The sequence below is a fragment of the Phalangium opilio genome, unplaced genomic scaffold, assembly GCF_054372755.1.
Source record: "Phalangium opilio isolate 3A_F unplaced genomic scaffold, DU_Popi_V2 ptg000118l_1, whole genome shotgun sequence".
NCBI lineage: Eukaryota > Metazoa > Arthropoda > Arachnida > Opiliones > Phalangiidae > Phalangium > Phalangium opilio.
This window is the reverse complement of record NW_028324211.1, coordinates 911,006-919,848: the sequence shown is the minus strand read 5'-3', so window position 1 is coordinate 919,848 and position 8,843 is coordinate 911,006.

The window sequence follows — 8,843 nt, the reverse complement described above, 5'->3', positions numbered from 1 at the left end:
TATAACCCTGTGAAAGCCCTAGCTCTCGAAGCTTTGTATTATAACCCTGTGAAAGCCCTAGCTCTCGAAGCTTTGTATTATAACCCGAAAGGGTCTGTGAAAGTCCTAGCTCTCGAAGCTTTGTATTATAACCCGAAAGGGTCTGTGAAAGTCCAGCTCTCGAAGCTTTGTATTATAACCCGAAAGGGTCTGTGAAAGTCCTAGCTCTCGAAGCTTTGTATTATAACCCGAAAGGGTCTGTGAAAGTCCTAGCTCTCGAAGCTTTGTATTATAACCCGAAAGGGTCTGTGAAAGTCCTAGCTCTCGAAGCTTTGTATTATAACCCGAAAGGGTCTGTGAAAGTCCTAGCTCTCGAAGCTTTGTATTATAACCCGAAAGGGTCTGTGAAAGTCCTAGCTCTCGAAGCTTTGTATTATAACCCGAAAGGGTCTGTGAAAGTCCTAGCTCTCGAAGCTTTGTATTATAACCCGAAAGGGTCTGTGGAAGTCCTAGCTCTCGAAGCTTTGTATTATAACCCGAAAGGGTCTGTGGAAGTCCTAGCTCTCGAAGCTTTGTATTATAACCCGAAAGGGTCTGTGGAAGTCCTAGCTCTCGAAGCTTTGTATTATAACCCGAAAGGGTTAGTGAAGTCCTAGCTCTCGAAGCTTTGTATTATAACCCGAAAGGGTTAGTGAAGTCCTAGCTCTCGAAGCTTTGTAAAGTCAGCCGTAATCAATGGTTGATGGAAATCCTAGCTCTCGAAGCTTTGTATTTTAACCCGAAAGGGTCTGTAAAAGTCCTAGCTCTCGAAGCTTTGTATTTTAACCCGAAAGGGTTAGTGATAGTCCTAGCTCTCGAAGCTTTGTATTATAACCCGAAAGGGTTAGTGATAGTCCTACCTCTCGAAGCTTTGTATTATAACCCGAAAGGGTTAGTGAAAGTCCTAGCTCTCGAAGCTTTGTAAAGTCAGCCGTAATCAATGGTTGATGGAAATCCTAGCTCTATAGGAGCTTTGTATGATGAAAGAGGTATCTTTGAAAGTAATGCATAATTTAGTGGCGTAGCGTGAGGGGGTGAAAGGATCTCTATTCTAGGGGATTAGATTGTACTGTTTAGTCGAAACTTGAAAGCGGTTACCTAACATTGTAATGCTGATAATATTCATCAAAGCTCCATTAAGTATGCGAGTTGAGAGAAGATTCTCGGAATTGAAATTGATCAAATGTATTAGTCTTCAATGTCCAAGTCGAGATTAACAAATCTCCTTATCTTGACAATCGAACAATAGGTATAAATCAACTTTTATCACCATACTAAAGACTTTGCATTGGAAAAAAAAACGCAAAATAAAAGTTTATTTAATGAAATACATTTCATTTTAATCCTTTAGAAAACAGTGAAACATTGTCACAGCTTTATTACAGAGCTTAATAAGCATAATTGCGAAAAAAGGGAGGGCAGAAAATCTTTTGTTAGCCTCGGGTGGGATAAAGTCACGCTACGCCACTGCTATAGAAAGGGTTGCCCAAATTGAGTTGAAGTGCTAGCTGTAGAAGCTTTGCATAGTAACTCGGAAGGGTTAGTGATAGTCCTAGCTCTCGAAGCTTTGTATTATAACCCGAAAGGGTTAGAGATAGTCCTAGCTCTCGAAGCTTTGTATTATAACCCGAAAGGGTTAGTGATAGTCCTAGCTCTCGGAGCTTTGTAAAAATCAGCCGTAATCAATGGTTGATGGAAATCCTAGCTCTAGGAGCTTTGTAAAATGAACTTATAACCCAGATGGGTTAGAAGCTTTACCTTTTTAAGTTGTTGAAAACCCTAGCTGTAGAAGCTTTGTATTATAACCCTAAAGGGTTGGTGAAATTCCTAGCTCTCGGAGCTTTGTATGATCAGCCGTAATTAATGGTTGGTAGAAATCCTAGCTCTAGGAGCTTTGTAATATTAACTCACCCGATAGGGTTGCTTGAACTGGAAACTTATTGCCCGAAAGGGTCGCTCAAATTAGAAACCTATTGCCCGAAAGGGTCGCTCAAATTAGAAACCTATTGCCCGAAAGGGTCGCTCAAATTAGAAACCTATTGCCCGAAAGGGTCGCTCAAATTAGAAACCTATTGCCCGAAAGGGTCGCTCAAATTGGAAACCTATTGCCCGAAAGGGTCGCTCAAATTGGAAACCTATTGCCCGAAAGGGTCGCTCAAATTGGAAACCTATTGCCCGAAAGGGTCGCTCAAATTGGAAACCTATTGCCCGCAAGTGTCCCTCAAATTGGAAACCTATTGCCCGCAAGGGTCGCTCAAATTGGAAACCAATTGCCCGCAAGGGTCGCTCAAATTGGAAACCTATTGCCCGCAAGGGTCGCTCAAATTGGAAACCTACTGCCCGAAATGGTCGTTCAAATTGGAAACCTACTGCCCGAAATGGTCGTTCAAATTGGAATCCTACTGCCCGAAATGGTCGTTCAAATTGGAATCCTACTGCCCGAAATGGTCGTTCAAATTGGAATCCTACTGCCCGAAATGGTCGTTCAAATTGGAAACCTACTGCCCGAAATGGTCGTTCAAATTGGAAACCTACTGCCCGAAATGGTCGTTCAAATTGGAAACCTACTGCCCGAAATGGTCGTTCAAATTGGAAACCTACTGCCCGAAATTGTCGCTCAAATTGGAAACTGTGGAAGTGGTATCTGTGATATCTAGTTATGAAGGGTTGCTGAAACTGGTATGTTCAGTTGGTAGAGTTACTATTCTCTCATCAGATATAATTGGTAAGTTAAATAGAATCACTTTTGATAAAAAATAGAGGTAGCCTATCGTTAAATACAAAAAAATCACTTCTGTGTTACGTATAGTGAACAAGTTTATTTACGTGAAGATGCGTTTGTACAAAGCGCGATACTAGTCGCATCCATATTAGTTATTACTAATTTTTAAATAAAAACAGATGAATAAAGTTTAGTTCACAATTTAACAAGAAGTGTTTTTTATCTTTAACATTATCACCTTTGATGGGGTTTAAAACGTTTTTTTACCATCGTAGAAAAAAGGACGCTAACCATTATTGCATTGTGTGGGTGCAATCAAGAGTACCACGAGAATTGCAACGCATGCAACAGTTAGGCATCATAGTGCCCGTCACGGAGCTCACCGATTGGGTCCACCCAATGGTAATAGTGGAAAAACCAAAAGGAAGGTCACACCCGGAACCCTCCTATCCAATGCCTACCGCTCAACAAATCTACGCTGATCTACACCGTCCTGGACTCGCAAAGTGCGTTCTGGCACATAGAGCTGGATGAACCAAGCTCTTACTTGTGTACAATCGCAACACCTTACGGACGATACAGATTCCTCCGGCTACCTTATGGTCTCTCCTCAGCGTCAGAATTATTTCCAGCAACTAGCGGTAGACAAGATAGAATACTTGGGCAACATCCTGTCCTCCAAAGGCCTCGAAATTTCACCACAGAAGTTCAAGCGATTCAATGAATACCGTCACCAACAGACAAAAAATCATTACCAAGATTCCTTGGCATGGTGAATTACTTGGCAAAATTCCTGCCCTAACACTCAACAATTACAGCTCCACTACGCGAGCTCCTGAAGAAAGAGGTCTCATTCATGTGGGACGCAAAGAGGGAAGCTGTCTTCCTAAAACCAAAACGCCTCATCTCCTCGTCCCCAGTACTGGCCTATTACAACTCACAAGCCATCAGGACAATATCAGTAGAAAGCAGCCTAATAGGCGTCGGTGCAGTACTACTACAAAATGGTAAACCTGTTGAGTATGCTTCAACCTCTTTCACCCGCACTCAACTAAACTACGCGCCAATAGAACGCGATCTACTAGGCATAGTCTACGCGTGCGAAAGATTCCACTATTATGTCATTGGAGTCCCCTTTATCGTACAGGCCGATCATAAACCTTTAATTGTCATCATTAAGACTCTCACCACGCATCCAGCGCTTAGTTCTTCGCCTGCTCAGATACCAACAACCTGGCACTCATTTACAAGTGCCCGTCACGTTGTCACGTGCTCCTCAATCCACGACAGAAATTGACTCATCCTACTTAGAAACCGATGAGCCGGGAGTGTGGTTCTGTTGCAAGGAAAACAAACTCAATTCAACAACGCTACCGCATCTGAGCCAGCTGCACAAACGATTTTTTCTACATAAAAGAAGGATGGCCATCGGTATACGAAAAATTACACACCGAGTTAAAGCCGTTCTGGGCGATAAAAGAAGAACTTCATGTATCAGAAGGCCTAATTTACCGAGGGGATGCGCTTTACGTCCCGAAGTGCTCCGCCGTGATGTCATGACCCAAATTCACTCAGTTCATCAAGGAATAACCGCGTGCCTATCTAAAGCCAAGCTGTATGTCTACTGGCCACAAATGAAAAGAGGCATCACAAAGTATGTCCAGAACTGTACAACTTGCCGAAAAAACGGACCGTTCGAACACGCTATGAGCTTACGCCTCACGATGTACCTGAGCTACCCTCGCACACTGTTGGTGCGGATCTCTTCCACATCAATAATACAAATCTGATCATTCTAGTTGACTATTAGTCCAAATGCGTAGAAGCTCAAGAGTTACGAAGCACTAATGATAAAGCAATAATAAAGTTCCTAAATCCACAATTCTGTCGATATGGTGCTCCGCAGAAATTGGTGTCTGATAATGGTCCTCCCTTTAACTCGAGCTTTTTCAAGGGTTTATTCCAACAATGGGCAGTAGAACACGTAACATCCAGCGCATATCATTCTTAAAAAGCAACGGTATGACAGAACGAACCATACAAACAATAAAAAACCTGGCAATCAAAGCGCAACAGGAAGGTCGTGACCTACAGTATGTTCTTATGGAATATCGTTCGACGCCCATTGGAAAGCTACCGTCGCCCAGCGAGATGTTAAAAGGACGCCGTACCAGAACACCGTAAACTATAAACAAAACAAACACTTCAAACGCACTTCTCAACTTGTCATATTCGCAAACCTTACTGGATTAAAAAACCCAATGATTAAACGTCAAAATCACGCGCACCGCACAAAACCTAAAACCCTAAAGGCCGGGAGACCAGTATATTACCATGTCGGACCACGGTAATGGAAACCTACACGAAAGCAAAGAGCCCTTGTCGTCTATCCTGAAGATAAATGACGGAAAAACATTGCGGAGAACTCCCCACCAAATACGTCCGACACACCTACACAGTACAGTACCTCAAAGCGACTACGCTGAACCCAACACGGCACAAGAAGTACAACAGGTGGAGGACAATTGTGTTAAGCATTTGCGGCAAACTTTAACCAATCTACCCGATCCTGCGGCCAATACTTACCGTACCACTTCAAGAGTCAGACTAGGAAGATTACCACCACCCATACAAAAACAAACTTCAATTTCAACAACTCAAATTTATTCACCGACCTCGGCAACGCAGAACACAACTCCAACACCACGACCCTTGCAAAATCAAACTTCAGTCTTAACAACTCAAACTCATTCACCGATTTCAGCAACACAGATCCGATCTCCTACTATACTTCAAACGTCAAGACCAGAGCAAAAGCAAATAGTGGTTGTAATTACACCGCGTAAACTCTAACCGCCACGTAAAACATCAATATCAAACATTAGGACTTTAAGTCCTGGCACGACGCCTGCTCAGACGCTGGACAACACCCGAACAGCGCTACTCGAATTTCTCCGGGAACTTCCCCATTTCCCAAGACAATTTCTGTATCTGCCATACCCAGCACACAAGCACCATTTACACATTAACAGCAAGTACACAACAACCAAGTTCAAGCCGAACAAGAACTAATATTTTCAATCCAAATGGTTTTCGTAATACTTAATTTTTTAAAAAATGAAAGATGTTATATACTCCTGTTATATACTTTTGTAATACACTTGATATATACTCTTGCTATATACTCTTAATAACATTATCATATATTGTAAGTCTCGCCACTAGTATACCCTGATCCACTACTGCGCGCCACCTATAGCGAATAACGAGGTTTCCTCATAAAGGAGCTAGCTACTTTGTATTCAGTTTATATTGGACACTTGATGAGCACAGTCAATAAATATTTTATTAAAATTAATTCTGTCGACTTACTAAACATAAGTGGGTTTTCCCAGAACCTTGTTTTAGACGTACGAGTGTTTTTTTTTTTTTTTGGTTCGAATTAGAAATTAGTAGTTTTGCATAAATTGGTAGTAATGAAAATTAGAGATACGTTTAGGACATTTCATGTTTTTTAAATTAGGGAGACTAGAGATTAAATAAAGATTTACGATTTGAAAGTGAACTTTAAAATTACCGAGATAAACCTATGGTAAAAGAAACACCTTTCAGTTCTATAACCTTGAAAAACTGATAAGGAAAGTTCAGTTTTTCGTTAGAAAGGAAACAAGATCTTTTCGTAAAGGTATGATCTAATGGAAATCGTGTCTTACAGATTTTATTCTGAATTAAACGTTTTATAAGGCAAAGCTAGTGGTATGCATCAGAGAATAAAATTTAACATAGAACTTATATATTCTTTGTAAGTAATGATTTGAAACCTAGGATTAGCGGATGATTATATATTTTGACAATGTAGAGAAAACTATTCAATGACTTAAGCCTCGTTAGACAAAACAAAGCGAAAAAATGTTGGTCTAGTATTTCGATATTGAGTCGTATACTAGTCTTTTCCCCGACTCGGAGAGGTAATATTTTGGTTTTCCCAACTTGTTTACATTTCTGGGCGCCATGTGTTAAGATGGCGGCGGATTAGAAAAATCTTTCTTAGTACGCGCCTACTACTTATGAGTAACGTTCCTGCAAATTTTCAGCCTTCTAGGGCAAGCGGTTTGGGCTGGGCGTTGATTATCAGTCAGTCAGTCAGTCAGTCAGGACTTTGATTTATATAGTATTAAATAATAGAAATAATAAGCTTCAGTCAAAACCTTGCAATAATTTGACTGTTTCTTAAGAGTGTTTAATTGTTTGGAAACCCTACAAGTTGATTTATCCGTTACCAATCTGTATTGAAGACTGATATTCTATAATTTGATTAAGAATTACTTATTTTGTCGTCTAAATAAGGTAAAGGAACGTTTTTGTACACTGTTGGTACATTTTACTGTTCTAAACTGATTACGCGTAATATTTAAAGCCAGGCCCTTGCCAGTGCTAAAATTAATACGCTTAATCCGTAAACGGAAAACATGAAGCGCCTACAAAGTAGAAAGGGGTGTGAAGTTTCAAATGTATGAGTTCTGACCAAGAAACTCTGCGGTATGGAAGCGAAAATTCCTTAATAGTGGCCACAAAAGAAATCAAGCATTTGGACATTTGGGGTTAAATGAACAATTTTACCCATCACCCTAATTTTGGATGCGCTATTAAAAAATTACATTTTAGTTTTGAAAAGATCTTTTGCTCTTTTTAAACAGTCAGTAGAACATTTCGAATATTCAAATTTGATCCCTCAACACGTACTCCCTTTTAAATAATTAATTTCATGATAAAATGTTTTCGGAAAATCTAATTTTAAATCGTGTTTTAAACAATAAAAACACTACTTTTTTTACGACATTTTTGCCAACCCTGGCAAGGACCCTTTCTTAAAACTTCAAATTCTAAATTTTAGGAGCTCTTGATTTCGTTTTTTCGAGTTTTTCTTCTCAATACGTGTTCGTGGTCCGTTGGTCAAGCTGTATGATACTCGCTTTGGGTTCAAGTGGTCCCTGGTTCTAATTCCACACGGACAATTTCTTACACCTTGAAATTCTAAATTTAAGGAGCTCTTGCTCGTTTTAAACAGTCAGTATAATATTTCACATATTCTGTATTGATCGCTTAACACGCACTCCCTTCAAAATAATTAATATCATAAAATAATTTCGGAAAATCTAATTTTTTCTTGAAAAAGCTCAAATATGTTATTTTTCAATTAATTTGGAGGGAATAAACCGATTAACAATTAAATAACTTGATTGAATTAAATTGTGATTAAGGAATAAATTAATATAAATAAAGAAAAATCGCAATATCGGATCTTCAGTCAATTGATAAACATCACTCTCATCGTTTGTTTTTTCTGTCTTGGTCCAGCCAAGACCATTTTGTTTAATCAAGCAGGCTGTGAAAATAAGCGCCTTGCGCTAGCGGGAGTAGTGGCTTAAATGGAGAGCTGCGATAAATAATATATAGACTATTAGTTCTGCAAGAGTGATTTTAAACATGTTTAAAACTAGGTTTTTTTGCGTTTTTTACTGTTTTTTTTTCTAGTTGTTTAAAAAAACAGTTCAAAACAACAAATCGTGTTTTAAACAATAAAAAACACAACTTTTGTTTTTTTTTAAAAAAACTCAATTTTTCCCAACCCTGTCCCTCAGGAGGTGGCGTGTTTGTTACTCTCACTGGAGGAAAATGTTCCTTCGGGATGGTGTTTTTCCTTTTCTGAACGATTTCCTCGGGGTGAAATTCTTCTGGTTCTGCTGGTTCTTCTCCAGGAGAAGGCGCCTCTTCGTTTTCCTCTAACGGAACTTCAGGGGTTTGGTACAACTTGAGTTGCGACATGTTAATTGGGCCGGTCTTTTGTCCCGAGATCATGTCTTCTAGGACGTAGACTAGCGGACTTCTCTTCTCTATGATCTTGTAGGGGCCCGTCCACTTTGGACATAGCTTGGCCATTCGACCCAAGTTAGCGTTGGATAGGGGATGAATCAATTTCCAAACGATCGTCCCAATGTCGAATTCTAGATCTCTTTTGAGATCATAGTATTTTTTCCTGTTTGGCCTGAACCAGTTTCGAGAAAGTCTTGGTTAATTTCCACTGGTTCTTTATGATCTTCAA